This window comes from Papio anubis, chromosome 14 (assembly GCF_008728515.1).
Source record: "Papio anubis isolate 15944 chromosome 14, Panubis1.0, whole genome shotgun sequence".
Lineage (NCBI taxonomy): Eukaryota > Metazoa > Chordata > Mammalia > Primates > Cercopithecidae > Papio > Papio anubis.
The window spans coordinates 27436768-27450109 of record NC_044989.1 but is presented as its reverse complement, the minus strand read 5'-3'; the positions used below and the strand labels follow the sequence as shown (position 1 = coordinate 27450109).

General features: G+C 46.4%; 1 long non-coding RNA gene across 1 annotated transcript in view; it reads right to left on the bottom strand.

Annotated features, from left to right (window-relative positions):
- Positions 1–4355: 4355 nt before the first annotated feature.
- LOC116270343 overlaps positions 4356–13342 on the bottom strand; it is a 52118-nt gene continuing 43131 nt past the window's right edge. The window contains exon 5 of the long non-coding RNA XR_004178382.1: positions 4356–5701. This is a non-coding gene — a long non-coding RNA (uncharacterized LOC116270343). The remainder of the gene's footprint in view (positions 5702–13342) is intronic.

Sequence of the window (13342 nt, the reverse complement as noted above, 5' to 3'; positions counted from 1 at the left end):
CGGCAGTCGCCGAGGCCACGCCCCCCGCCTGGAACCTGCCCCCAATCGTCTGACTCGTTCTTCCGTTCCTTACAGCGAGTGTGTTTTGCTCTTTTCGTAGTGGAGGTTGGAATCCTCTTCCTTATGGAAAGGGATTTACAGCTCAGGGTTCGCGCCCCGGCCCTGACTCCTATTTCTGGGTCAAGTGCTTTCAGCGTTAGGTGCTTTTCATATTTGTTTGACAAAATAATCGCAACCACCTGCATTAGACCCACAAGAACAACTGTGTATTGGACCTCGGCCGCTCCAGCCTATCAGCCCCTCGCTTATTTTCTTAAAATGTTGCCTCCCCCGACCCAACTCCCTCTCCGCCTGGCTAAGCCTTACTCTCACTACTCTCAGTCCCTTCGGCGTTAGGAAGCCCACCTTTCCTTAATTATCTGTTGAATCTCTAGGAGGGCAGGACCCTTCGCATCTCAAACTTCTGTATCCAAACACCTAGCACAGTTCCTGACATAGAGGCCAAATAGCAGATTGAGAGCATTCACATCACTTGCCTAATATCACATAACTACCAGGTGACAGAGTCAGAATTTAAACCTAGATTTTATCTGACTCCAAAGACTCCTGCCTTTCCCAGTAGACATTGGGACTTACCAGTTTGCAGTCATTAATTTCTCATGGCTCTGTGAAGAAGCTGGGCTCCTCCAACACCAAGGACTTCGTCAGTAACCTCATTTCCCAACTAATAATCAGGACTTTTGAATTTTTTTCCTAATCTATGATTTGTATCTACATATTCCTACAGATGTGAAATAAGATTTAATTTCATGACTCACACCTGTAATCCCAGCCCTTTGGGAGGCTGAAGCAGGCAGATCACTTGAGGTCAGGAGATTGAGGCCAGTCTGGCCAACATAGCAGAATCCCGTCTCTACCAAAAATACAAAAATTAGCTGAACCCGGGAGGCGGAGGTTGCAGTGAGCCGAGATAGCACCACTGCACTCCAGCCTGGGCGAGAAAGCGAGACTCCATCTGAAAAAAAAAAAAAAAGGTAATAAAACTGTTTTAAAGAAAATTCAGCTCTCTGTGCCATCACAAAGAAGATGAGGAGGAAAAAAAGCTCTCCATACAATTCAATTTTTAAAATTAAGATCGTCCTTTTCCTTAGTACCTATAATACTTTTTTTCCTTCTAATCATTCTTGATATTTACCTTCCCATAACCTGACTCCAGCAACTGAGTACCTTCCACGTGCCCAAATCCTTCCTTACCTTGCATTGGCAAAAAAGAGCTTCCGATGTTCAAGAGGATACGGTTTCTTATATGAGAAATTCCTTTAGAAGATTTATAAGAAAAGAACACAAGACTGGAAGCCAAGGAACATGATTTCGAGTCCTTCTTCTGTCCCTTAGAAAGTAATTTTAACTTTAGTCCAGCCAAATAGCAGTTCTTAAACTCCATGCCCCCGCCCTCACCTCTATTCACCTTACTCTTCTTTATGTTTCCCTACAGCACTTATTGCCGTTTAGTATTACTTCTGTACTTGTTGATTTCCCTATTGTCTTTGTCTACCAGAATGCTGAGCAACAGTGAAACCCTGTCTCTAAAAAAAAAATTTTTAATTAAACAAAAGAACTTCAGCTTATTCCCTTCCTGCTGTATCCCTGATTCCTAGAACAATTCCTGCTACATCTATTAAATACCTGTTGAATGAATGAATCTGAGGTGAGAGGCACCATACAAGTGTTAAGTCATTAATATTTATGTTTAAATGGCAAAAAAAAAAAAAAAAAAACTAACTTTAAGTATTGTCAATAGTTTCAGAATCCAGGAGAATGTATAAGCTTGCTTTTGAAAAGAGCCAGGTACAGTGGGTCACTCCTGTAATCCCAGTATTCTGGAAGCCGAGGAGGGTAGATCACCTGAGGTCAGGAGTTTGAGACCAGCCTGGCCAACATGGCGAAACCCCGTCTCTACTAAAAAATAACAAAATTAGCCAGATGTGGTGGTGGGCACCTGTAATTCCAGCTACTCGGGACACTGAGACAGGAGAATAACTTGAACCCGGGAGCAGAGGTCGCAGCACTGAACCCCAGCCTGGACAACAGAGGGAGTCTCCATCTCGAGAGGGGATACAGGAGAGGAAGAAAAGAGATAGCATATGAACTGTTTCTTGAAATTCTTGAAGGAGTAGGGTGGAGGCAGTGACTCTCTAGCCTCAGGAGTTCATGTTGCATCCACCTGTTATTTACACCTAATATAGCTGGCAGTTGATAAGTGTTAATTAAAATGTTTATTATTATAATACAGATGTAATTCATGATTTGGGGCTTTTTTCCTTGAATTTACATAATGAGCCCTCTGTGCCTTATTAGAGGAAAGTGCATAACAATTAGAGCATCCTGGCAGCCCAAATGGAAAAAGTGTAGTCCTTACAGAAGGGGCACCGTCTTTGGCAGGTGGGGGTGGTACAGGGAGGAGAAGATCCAGCTGTTTAACCTAAATTCTCAGCCCAGAGAAGCAGATAGAGGAAGAGAACATCTACTCTGGGTCAGGGCTCTATACACAACATCTGTATTGGGTTGGTAGACACCGTATTCCCAGCACTTAGTGATGGAATTCAAACCTGAGAATCTAAAAGCTGTACCCCTCCTCCTCTGCTGTGCTGGCAGGCCCCTGACTGCCCATCGTCCAGCTCATTGTCACACCTACATCCTGCCTGACTTGTGACTGGAAAGTACAGCCACCGTTCTTGTCTACGGAGTCAGTGATCCTGGCTCCCTGACCTGCCCCAGGGGCCTGGGAACACGGGTAGTGGCAGGAGGAAAATGCTACAGGAGACAGCTGGGGCTTCCTGAAAAGTTGGTACCTTTACAAGCTCAGACACCACCAGGCAGATGGGACATCTTCAAAATCAGGCCGTCTGCTTCAATGGCTTAGCATTATAGCAAAGACTACCTGAGGGAGCAAGATGAATGAAGCTGGGGCCACTAACTGGGTTCAATCTGTGTGTAGTGGGTGTCCTCCAGTTAGCATTCAATGGCCTCTATCATCTGACCTCACCCTCCTAATCCAGTCCTATCTCATTTCACTGAGGCTGCTGGGTGCCAATCTCTTTAGGGACGAAGCCTTTCCTGACCCTGCATTCCGCATTCCACCCCTCATCTCCCCTCCACAGATTCCTCTCAGAGCATCCATTAAGCTTCCCTGCACTCATTGGATCACAGGTCTGCCTCCTACTCTGGGACTTAAGTCCCTCAAAGACCAGGCCTTCTGAATCTCCCCTACTCCCCCAAGCAGGAGCACCTAACAGAAGGTTGCTATCCCACTCACATTTTCGACAAATACAGACTGAACCTTCTCTACTAAGGGACTCTGCCTTGAGTTATTCTCTGTCCCTTCAGTCCCACCTCCCCTCCCAGGTCCACCTGAGACAGGCAGAGTGGAAGCAACTGGGGGAAGGCACCTAAAAAAAAAGGCATCTAAAAAATGCACAATGAGCATCCTCTTGGGGCTAGAATGTGGGATGAAGTAAGGGAGGTGAGTTAGAAAGGATGACTGAGGCTAGGCAATGAAAGAACCACAGTGTTATAGCTGGGAGTCAGGCTTAGTTCTGTGGGCAGAGGGAAGGCTCAAGAGTTAAGTAATCAGATTTCTGCAGTGGCAGCATCTAAAATCAGCCATTTTCCCACTTAGTTGGGAGAGTGGCAGTGACTTTCCCATCCCACCCAAAGGCCCCCAAAGGTCCCCTTGAGAACAATAGACACTTTTCTTGCTCTGCATGTTCATGCCTATTTATTTAGTTAACACATGTATTTGGTGTTTCCTTAACAACTGGCAAGTTCTTCCTTATTGTCACTGAGCCTTTTTTGAAGAAGAGAGGAGGAGGGTGTTGTATACCTCTTTGAGAATCGGCTGAGAGGTATGGCTTAGCTTTTCCAGAAGAAAATGCACTTATGCCCATCCACAAACAACTTTACCTGCACTTTCTGGGGGGCCTCAACGTTGGCTGTACAATGGGATCACCTAGGGAATTTTATCAACTTCTTTTTTTGAGACAGAGTTTTACTATGTCACTCAGGCAGGAGTACAGTGGCACATCTCAGCTCACTGTAATCTCCGCCTCCTGAGTTCAAGTGATTCTTCTGCCTCAGCCTCCTGAGTAGTTGGGATTACAGGTACATGCCACTATGCCTAGCTAATTTTTTTTTTTTTTTTTTTGGTAATTTTAGTAGAGATGGGGTTTCACCATGTTGGCCAGGCTGGTCTCAAACTCCTGACTTCAAGTGATCTGCCTGCCTTGGCCTCCCAAAGTGCTGGGATTACAGGCATGCATCACCATACCCGGCTCATTTTGTAGAGATGGGGGTTTTGCCATGTTGGGCACGCTAGTCTCAAACTCCTGACCTCTAGTGATCCACCTGCCTCAGCCTCCTAAAGTGCTAGGATTACAGGCATAGCCCAGGCTGCACCCGGCCATAAACTCTTTATGCCTGTTTCTCACCCCCAGTGTTTCTAATTTAATTTATCTGGGTGCAGGCCAGGTGCAGCAGTTCATGCCTCTAATCTCAGCACTTTGGGAGGCTGAGGTGGGAAGATCTCTAGAGGTCAGGTGTTCAAGACCAGCCTGGGCAACATAGTGAGCCCCCGCCCCTATTTTTGTTAAAAAAAAAAAATCAGAATAATTTATCTGAGTGTAGTCTGGACTTTGAGTTTTCTAAACTCCTCAGGATATTCTAACGTATGCCAAGATTGTAAAATACTGGGATTCATGGACAGGTTAAACCCCCTGTCAAACGCTCTTCAGTTCCAGGTGTGCTCAACTCACTCCACTTGGTGAGCAGCACCTATCTGGGTAGGGAGAGGAGAGGACAAAGTGGCCAGTTTGAAAGAATGAGGAAGTCTTGAAGTTGTAAGCCAAGAGAGGAGGTGTTCACATACATTCCAGAAAGCTGTAGAACCCACAAAAAGAAGAGGTTCTGAATAGAAGACCCAAAGCAGGAAACTTAATTGCCTTCCTGAAAGATGAATGCAAGTCCAGCAGACAATACCCTTCCCACCCACATACCTCACCTGCCCCAAGAAGAGACGCAAACAGCATCAAAAGGCTGACAGCATTGGGCTTTGGGGGAGAGTCAACCAGTTAAACATGTGGCTTGATTGGTCAGTGACAGGGGTAGGGAGAGGATGGCATTTGTGGGAGTCCAGCACCTGTGAGGGTGTGGCGCTTTAGAGGTAATGGGCAGCAACTGTCGGCTGGAGGAGGGAAAAAGGTTTGTGTCTTGGTCAGGGAGAGGCATTCCTGCGGTGGGTGAGAGCGGGGCTGCAAGGCCTTGCAGAGAGGAACTGCGCATGCGCCGGAGGCAGCCGCGTATTGCCAGGCACGTGACACTGGGCAAGCCCCGCCTCAGTTTCTGATCTGGGACTTGTGTTGTAACTTCGGAGGCGCCCACAATCTCAGGTGATGATCGTCAGATCATTCCTAAGTCTTTTTCCTTTGCGATGTCACAGGAACCTGAGAGGATTTTAGTCCTCCTAAAACTCTGATATTTTCAAACATGATACCCGTGAGAATCACCTGGGGTGCCCACGGCCAGATAACATGATTCAGTGGGTGGAGAATGGGGGGCGGCTAGGGGCACTTTGTAACGCTCACCGGTGCTCCTGATGTTCCGTGTTCCTTGAGAGTCATTGTTCTAGATCACTGTTTCTCAGCACCTGGGGATGGAGTTGAAGGGCAGACTCTGAGCCAGTGGTCTGAAGTGAGGCCTGAGATTCTGCACCTCTAACAAGCTCTTTGATGCTGCCAGCTGTACATCCTGACTACTAAAGTGTCATCCAGACCAGGCGCGGTGGCTCACGCCTGTAATCACAGCACTTCGGGAGGTCGAGGCAGGCAGATCACTTGAGGTCAGGAATTGAAGACCAGCCTGGCCAACACGGTGAAACCCCGTCTCTACTAAAAATACAAAAATTAGCCAGACGTGGTGGCATGCGCCCGTACTCTCAGCTACTCGGGAGGCTAAGGCAGGAGAATCGCTTGAACCCAGAGCCCGAGGCTGCAGGAAGCCAAGATTGCACCACTGCACTCCAGGCTCTGCGACAGAGCCAGATTCCGTCCCCAAAATAAAATAAAGTGCAATCCAGGCAGCATCCCTAGCAGCAACGCAATATTATTTGGGAGCTTGTTAGGAATGTTGAATTTCAGGTCCCACCCCAGACCTACTGAATGAGAATCTTTTTTTTTTTTTTTTTTTTCCAGACAGGGTCTCACTCTGTCACCCAAGCTGCAGTGCAGTAGTGCAATCTTGGTTCACTGCAGCCTTGAACTCCTGTGCTCAAGCAATCCTCCTGTCTCAGCCTCCCGAGTGCCTGGGACCACAGGCATTTGCCACCATGTCCAGCTAATTTTTGTATTTTTTGTAGAGATGGGCTTTTGCTATACTGCCCAGGCTGGTCTCCAACTCCTGGGGGCTCAAGCAATCCTCCCACCTTGGCCTCCCAAAGTGCTGGAATTACACGCGTGAGTCACTGTCCCCAGCCAGAATCTGCATTTTAACAAGATCCCCAGATGATTTGTATTCACATTAAAGTTTGAGAAACATCGTTATGGAAGAAGTGACTTATGATTGGAGAACCAAGACTGAAACTTGGCAATGAGAGAACAAGATTCAGTTCCCTAAAATAGAGTAGAATTTAAAGAAGGGCAGACATCTTTTTTTTTTTTTCCTTGAGACGGAGTCTTGCTTTGTCACCAGGCTGAAGTACAGTGGTGCAATCTCAGCTCACTGCAACCTCCACCTCCTGGGTTCAAGTGATTCCCCTGCCTCAGCCTCCCGAGTAGCTGGGACTACAGATGCCCGCCACCACACCCAGCTAATTTTGTTTTCTTCTTTTCTTTTTCTTTCTTTTCACTCTTGTTGCCCAGGCTGGAGTGCAATGGCGCCATCTTGGCTCACCACAACCTCCGCCTCCCAGGTTCAAGCAATTCTCCTGTCTCAGCCTCCCGAGTAGCTGAGATTACAGGCATACACCACCACACCCGGCTAATTTTGTATTTTTAGTAGAGACGGGGCTTCACCATGTTGGTCAAGCTGTTCTCAAACTCCGCACCTCAGGTGATCCGCCTGCCTCAGCCTCCTGAAGTGCTGGGATTACAGGCATGAGACTTCGCACCTGGCAATTTTTTGTATTTTAGTAGAGACGGGATTTCAACATGTTGGTCAAGATGGTCTCGATCTCCTGACCTCATGATCCACCCGCCTCGGCCTCCCAAAGTGCTGGGATTACAGGCATGAGCCACTGCGCCTGGCCGGGCAGACATTTTTATCTCTTTTAGTTAGTGCTCTACTTGTAGGCCTAGTACAGTGTCTGACATACAATAGATGCTCAATAAATATTTCTCAAATGAATGGATGAAGTAAGAGTCCAGTTTCTAGAGCCAGAGCATGAGGCCAGCCTGGGGCTGGCCACTACCATGACTTGATGCTAACTACTAGGGCAAAGGTCTTTTTAGCCCCCCTGTCCAAGACAAGATTGGTCCTGATGCTGGCACACAACAGAACTCATGGCCATGTGAGGCAGCAGTGTGTTAAGTTGTCTCATGTGTGAATATTAAAAGGCTGTATAGAAATGTAGCCAAGAAGATACACTGGCCTCTCAGGAAGGTCTTCTAAGGACCAGGGGCTGAGCCAACCAGTGGGGAGGCGGGCGCCCAGAGAAGCCCCAGGCCCAGAAATAACTCATCTGGTCTATAAGAGTGATCCCATGAGCTGCCTCAAACACGGCTTATAGTGGGTAGAATTTAATTCACCCAGTATCCATTCTAGTACTCCATTCTTCCCTCCATTCAAAATAGATGTCAGTAAGCCCTATCCCAGGGTCAAAGGCAACCAGTGTGTGTCTTGTGGGTTCAGTCCAAATTCCATGTGCTATAAGCAGGTTGGGCAAATGTTAGATACTACAAAGAACAAACAATGTTAGTTATTAACTAGCCTTAGAGGAATGGATCACTCACTCATATGTGAAGTGATTATTATTCCTAAGTCTCAGGGGTGCCAGTCTAGGAAAGAAAAAAAAAAATCTGTTCGTTTTTCCTATATGTAGCTTAGCCAGACTTTCTGAGTAGCCCTGAGAGTTGAAGTTAGAATTTCAGCCAAAATATACCCATTTTCATCATCCCCTAGGAACAAATTGGGCTGAAGATTTCTGACATTCTTCACATTGCCAGGCCCTCTTTCCTAATAATTATTTTAAATGCACTGTGAACATGACAGAGTGCTTCTTAAGGCAGTGTTGTTTTTCTCATCAGGCAATTTCATTTGCTTGATTCCCACAGTGAACTGAATGAATAGTAATTGTGCATTCCCAAGGATTCATCTACTTCTGCCTTGGGCTGGATCCCATGTTTAAGGAAAAATGACCACATTCGGAGCCACACCAGCCATGGCAAAATTCCCAAGAATTATTTCAGAGGAGTAATAATTTTCGATTACTCTTTCCTCTGCACTGATCCTGATCCTCAACCTCATTTTTTCTTTTTTCTTTTTTCTTTTTTTTTTTTTTTTTTGAGAAGGAGTCTCTGTCACCCAGCCTGTTCCTCTGTCACCCAGGCTGGAGTGCAGTGGCACGATCTTGGCTCACTGCAACCTCCACCTCCCGAGTTCAAGCAATTCTTCTGCCTCAACCTCATGAGTAGCTAGGACTACAGGGGTGTGCCACCACGACTGGCTAATTTTTTGTATTTTTAATAGAGACAGGGTTTCAGCATGCTGGCCAGGCTGGTCTCGAACTCCTGACCTCAAGCAATCCACCCACCTCAGCCTCCCAAAGTGCTGGGATTACAGGCTGAGTCACCGCGCCTGGCGCGTCCACCTCATTTCTAACTGTCCCAGAGAGACTGTCCTAGAGAGGGATGATCCTGTGAGTGCCTCTGCAGCTTTTCCAGGGGCTTTGAAAGATGGTTCCTGCCCAGTGTGCAGTTCCCCCAAAGATGCCAGCTGCATGTGAATAGGGAACAAGAATCTGACATTGTACTCCCTGGGGGATAAGTGATTTAAACTCCTTGTACTCAATGTTCCTGCTATAGAGAGTATAAATGTCCTCTAGCACCTCTGTTGGCTTGTGGAAGGGAATGGCTAATTAACTTTCTTGGTTGCTTTGGAATGGCACTCAATGGCAACAATAATCATGCACGTTCTTAGTTTTTTTGTTGTTGTTTGTTCGTTTGTTTGTTTGAGACAGAGTTTCACTCTTGTTGCCCAAGCTGGAGTGCAATGGTGTGATCTGGTCTCACTGCAACCTCCACCTCCCGGGTTCGAGAGATTCTCCTGCCTCAATCTCCCCAGTAACTGGAATTACAGGTGTCCATCACCACGCCTGGCTAAATTTTTTTATTTTTAGGAGAGACGGAGTTTCACCATGTTGGTTAGGCTGGTCTCAAACCCCTGACCTCAGGAGATCCACCCACCTCGGCCTCCCAGGGTGCTGGGATTACAAGCATGAGCCACCACGCCCGGCCACGTTCTTAGTCTTTTAAGGCCATTTTCAAATGGATCTGTGTCTCTTTTTGTTGACCTAGAGAGACAGCAAGTTGTCATGTTCACAAGAATGACCTAACTTGAGCTTCTGTGGTTTGGGATCCTGCCTGCCTGTATTTCACCCTGTTTTGCCTCCAAGGCAGGAGCTAGGTCTCAGAGCCAGGAGATTGTGGTTAGTTTCCTGGCCTCCAATCTGAGGTGGGGACACACCTGCACCCCTGAGGGAGGGAGAGTCTGTGGAGGGTCCATGAGGCCAGGGCTGAGTCACTCAGCAGGAGACATGTCAAAAGGCATTAGAACATCAGCTTGGCATTTAAGGAGCAAGAACCCACACAAAAATTCCTCTGATTGTTAACAATCTAGTCCATTTTCAAACTAAATCCAAGAAAGAAATTAAAGTTTGGTGTCCCCTGATACTGGGACTTGTTCTTCATGCAAAATCAGGCCCAAAAGAAACTTTAGCTTCACTCACATGTCCAGTGGAGGTGAAGCCCCCCATCTGATAAGACTGCACCCCACAGGCCTCTGCTTCCTACACTTTACAGTCCTGTTCTAAGAACATGAGAATTCAGAAAACCCCACTGTAAGTCATCATCTTAGGGGTTTCTACCCAAACCCCTTTCCTCCATCAGGAAATTATTTGAAATGTAAGTTGAATAAGCCTGAGCCTTCTTCCTCCCTTAAGAAGGTTCATCTTTTGTGGTGTCCTATTCCAAAGAAACTAAGTTGAACTCCAAATGCCCTAAAAACAATGTAAGTCTTTACTAAGCGTCTTGGACAGGTGGCCATTTTTCTTACCCAAAGTCCACGCAGCAACTGCACCCAGCCCATTATCCATCCAGAAAGTAGCTTTATGCCCTGTCTTAGGTAAATTAATTAGCCTGTTAGATTTCTCTCATCATTTCATCCTAGCCATTACTTTTTTTTTTTTTTTTTTTTTTTTTTTGAGACATAGTCTTGCTCTGTTGCCCAGGCTGGAGTGCAGTGGTGCAATCTCAGGCTCACTGCAACCTCCACCTCCCAAGTTCAAACAATTCTCCTGCCTCAGCCTCCCAAGTAGCTGGGATTACAGGTGTGTGCCACCATATCTGACTAATTTTTGTATTTTTAGTAGAGACAAGGTTTCATCATGTTGGCCAGGCTGGTCTCGAAGTCCCGACCTCAAGTGATCCACCCACCTCGGCCTCCCAAAGTTCTGGGATAACAGGCGTAAGCCACCACGCCTGGCCCTAGCCATTACTTTAATTCAGCCACAAGAAACGGGGAGCCAAGAAGTTCAAAATCCTCCCATCAGAAGGCTGGAAAGAGAAGAAAGGCTGTGTCTACTTAGGCTTCAGGGTCTGGGTCTTTGTCACCGTTTTGTGAGGGCTTCTATCCCAGAAATAAGAACAGGGAATTGAAAACAAAAGGATGCCTATAGGTCTATGAGTGCCAAGGAACTATCTCCATTTTCAAGATGGCAGCCTCCTGAACAATCTGGGTCCCAGCATGGCTCCCTGCAGGTGAAAGGTCAGCAGTGCTATCCTTAGGGTGACACCCTTCATAGGGTCCTGGGACAGCTTTGCCCAAACAGGAATAATCACACCGATCTGCATATATGTGTCTCTTTGTGAAGCAAGAGCTTTTGAAGCATTCAGATGGTTTTAACACAATATGGCATGCAGCTAGAAAAGGAAATCTGGGTTTTCATCAAGTATGATATTCATCCCAGCGATCCATTTGAAATGAAGGAGGCAAAGTCTTTCAAAAGATGTCTTCCATGATTTGGAATAATTGGGTCCAGTTTAATTTGGTGCATGGCGAAGTTAAAGAGCTACATGATTGCTTCAAGTGTGTTTTGCAGTTCCCAGAGCCACTAATTAGCTCTATGACTTAAAGGTTAATGAGATAAAACATCTATAAATCAAGTTGATGGCTAATGCAAGAAGAATGCCCCCAACTCCCGCTCTACCACACCAACACTATAATCTCATTCTTTCAGGCTGTCCATTTGATTCAATTTGATTATGCATGAATATATACAAACAAGTGTGTAATTAGAAGATTCATACTTAAATTATAAACCACCTTGCCTAGGCTTCTTTCTAAATGTGGTTATTCAATACCAATAAGAAAATAATCATTCATTATTAACAGAATTAATCATATCAGAATTAACCGACTGGGTGAAAGGTTTAGATGTGTGCCTTCCCACAAAGCAAAAATCCATATGTTGCATTCAAAATGTATGTTCCTTAAAACAAATTTCAGAAAATAAAATTATGGGCTGGGCACAGTGGCTCACACCTGTAACCTCAGCACTTTGGGAGGACAAGGTGGGCGGATCACTTGAGGTCAGGAGTTTAAGACCAGCCTGGCCAACATGGTGAAACCTCATCTCTACTAAAAATACAAAAACTAGCCGGGCATGGTGGCACATGCCTTTAATCCCAGCTGCTTGAGAGGCTGTGGCAGGAGAATTGCTTGAACCCAGGAGGTAGAGGTTGCAGTGAGCCAAGATGGCACCACTGCACTCCAGGCTGGGCAACAGAGCAAGATTCTATCTCAAAATAAATTTAAAAAGAGAAAATTATGGTGGTTTTTTTGTTTGTTTGTTTGAGACAAGGTCCCACTTTGCTGTCTAGGCTGGAGTGCAGTGGTGCCATCTTGGCTCACTGCAGCCTTGAACTCCTGGGCTCAAGCAATCCTCCTATCTCAGCCTCCCAAGGAGCTGGGACTGCAGGCATGTGCCACCACACCCAGCTAACTTTAAAAAAATTTTTTTGTAGAGACAGGGCCTAACTATGTTGCCTAGACTGGTCTTGAACTCTGGGCTCAAGTGACCCTCCTAGCTTGGCCTCCCAAAGTGTTAAAATTACAGGCGTAAGCCACACTGCGCCCAGCCATAGGTCTTATTTACTGAAATTATGGGGGAATTTGGGGTTTAGAGAACATTCTAGCAAACCTTTTGTATTTTTAAGGATTCTATCCCCCTAAATTCTGTATTTGTGTATGTGAAGTTTTCAGCTGGTTATGAGCACAGGCTCCAAATCAGGCAAACCAGCTCAATACCATGGCTCCATCACTTACTATCTCTGTGTCCTTGGACAAGTTGTTTTTGTTTTGTTTTGTTCTGTTCTGTTCTGTTCTGTTTTGAGATGGAGTCTCACTCTGTCGCCAGGCTAGAGTGCAGTGGCACAAGCCCGGCTCACTGCAAACTCTGCTTCCCTGATTCAAGCAATTCTCCTGCCTCAGCCTCCCAAGTAGCTGGGATTATAGGTGCGTGCCACCACACCTGGCTAATTTTTGTATTTTTAGTAGAGATGGGGTTTCCCCATGTTGGCCAGGCTGGTCTCCATCTCTTGACCTCGTGATCTGCCTGCCTCGGTCTCCCAAAGTGCTGGGATTATAGGCATGAGCTACAGTGCCCTGCCTGGACAAGTTATTTAAACCTCTGTGCCTCAGAGAATCACTTGGGCCAGGGAGGAAGAGGTTGCAGTGAGCTGAGATCGTGCCACTGCACTCCAGCCTGGGCAATGCAGCAAGACTCTGTTTCAAAACAAAAAAAAAACCCTCTGTGCCTCAGCGTCTCTATCTGTAAAATTGGGATAATAATAGATTCAGTCTCATAGGGTTCTTGTGAGGATGAAATATGATAATTCAGGGGGCCGGGCGCGGTGGCTCAAGCCTGTAATCCCAGCACTTTGGGAGGCCGAGATGGGTGGATCACGAGGTCAGGAGATCGAGACCATCCTGGCTAACACCGTGAAACCCCGTCTCTACTAAAAATACAAAAAACTAGCTGGGCGAGGTGGCAGGCGCCTGTAGTCCCAGCTACTCG